This window comes from Hyaena hyaena, unplaced genomic scaffold, assembly GCF_003009895.1.
Source record: "Hyaena hyaena isolate Hyena2069 unplaced genomic scaffold, ASM300989v1 scaffold_1004, whole genome shotgun sequence".
NCBI lineage: Eukaryota > Metazoa > Chordata > Mammalia > Carnivora > Hyaenidae > Hyaena > Hyaena hyaena.
The window spans coordinates 374,001-376,000 of NW_024081637.1; positions in this window are offsets into that span (position 1 = coordinate 374,001).

Consider the following 2,000-nt stretch of genomic DNA (forward strand, 5'->3'; position numbering starts at 1 on the left):
AGAGATGAAAATCACACAGACATATAAGGATCTTTTTCTTTTTGTCTCGCTTATTATAAAGTAAGAAGCATTTGGGTAACTTTTTTAAATTTACAATTTTTATTTTTAACATGTATTAATTTGAAGCACCATTTCAGGTCCAGGTGCCGTGTGGAAAGTGATTGATGTTCCTGGGATGGAAAAAGGGTGACTACTGGGAGACATCCAAGTTATAAACATTTAAAAATCCTGGAAAAATACACATTTCCTCTAAGAATAGATCCGCACAAAGAATCTAATTTTATTTTTGTTTGTTTGTTGCTTCATGCATCCAAAGTAATATTATAAGCAGTTTTCAAATAAACATAATTAATCTTTGGCCCTATCAAAATAACTACCCATTTAGTTTATCTATATTTTTGTTTACTAAAAATATCAACACCATATTTTAATGTATGTGGTTCAATACCATTTATACTCTAAACATGTCTTACTTCAATATAAAATAATTTTTTGAATTTTAATTTTGGTTTCATTTTATAAAAAATTTAAAAAATATTATTTTATAAAATATTAGAAAGTGAGCTTAGAAGGGAATGAAACTCAATTTTTATAAAATTCACCTTTAATTTCAAAATTTAGTAATACATCCTGGTATACAGACTAGAAAACAATATCTGAGCTCTGTAGTGCAACCTAATAAAATAAAACATAACTGATACACATGACTGCAGATATCCAGTTAATCACTGGGTTTCATATTCAGAAAAACATTTTTTAAAGCTTTACTTGTAACACCAATTTTCAGATGCTCAGATATAGTACAGGTTCACTGAGGGAAGTCATTATCAAGATACTGCATTTCTGCTCTCCACCCTAATGTATTTTTCACATAAGGTTTGTACTATAAAAAAGTGGTCAACCTTGCCAAGATCTATTACAAATCCCCAATTATAAGATGCTACCATTTTCAAAGGTAATATATGCCTACTTTCTGGTAAAAGATATGGTTCTTTGAAAGACTCCATTTTAGATCAGGCTTGAGATGGCTCCTACTTTTGGACCTAAAGTTGCTAACCTTTATGAACAATAATAAAGCCCCACAGAGCTTCAAAAAAAAAAAAAAAAAAAAGCTAATAATAAAAGCACTTGAAATCCCCAACTCCTAAGAGTCATCATGTTTAGTTTGGTTTTTCTTCTTAGTATAATTTCTCAAGAGATAAACCCAGGAACTCAACAGACTTTATGGTCAGGGTCCTGATATCATTGAAGAATAATAAAAGCCCAGCTATTTGAAACACCAACTTAAGGAATCTAAATAAGTCTAATGAACTTCACTTCCAAGACTAAAGTCAGAAATAAGAATAAAGGTATGAGTAAAATGAATTTCATAATAAAAAAATTGTTAAGTGATGACTTAATTCCTTAAAACTTCTAGTAACACTCTTAATGGTCAATTACTTCTATCAAGATAAGCAATATTATGATCATGTGAGTATTTAAAGGAGAAAAAAGTTACACGGGTCATAAATGTATAGATTTCATGATTCTTTCATTATCCATTTATTTTTGGTTCAGGTTTATACAACCCAGAGAAGATTAGCTCAGTTAATTAGGGAATGGTGCCAATGAGGCCAGAGGATCATTTTGATCTTTGGAGATAACAGTTGTATTCTGTGCTTTGGCATAGCACAGAATAAAGTTAATTCTCTTAAGGCATCTACAAAAGATATGCCTGTGTCCCTGAAGGAAAGAAGGTCAAAGCAATATGTATGGATTATCACGATCTATAACTACTTACAGAAAAATAATTCCCATGCCTTCATGGTAGTGGGTCAATGATATTATCTTTGGCACCATTCAATACATATTTCAGTAATCTATAGTTGAACAACTACAAATCTGAATTTAAAATGTAGCATTATACTGTTTATTTTCTTTATCTAGCTCTATTATATCAATTTGGTATAATTTATTGTTTTTACAACAAGCTAGTTTATATAAATCATTTTAGTAAACTA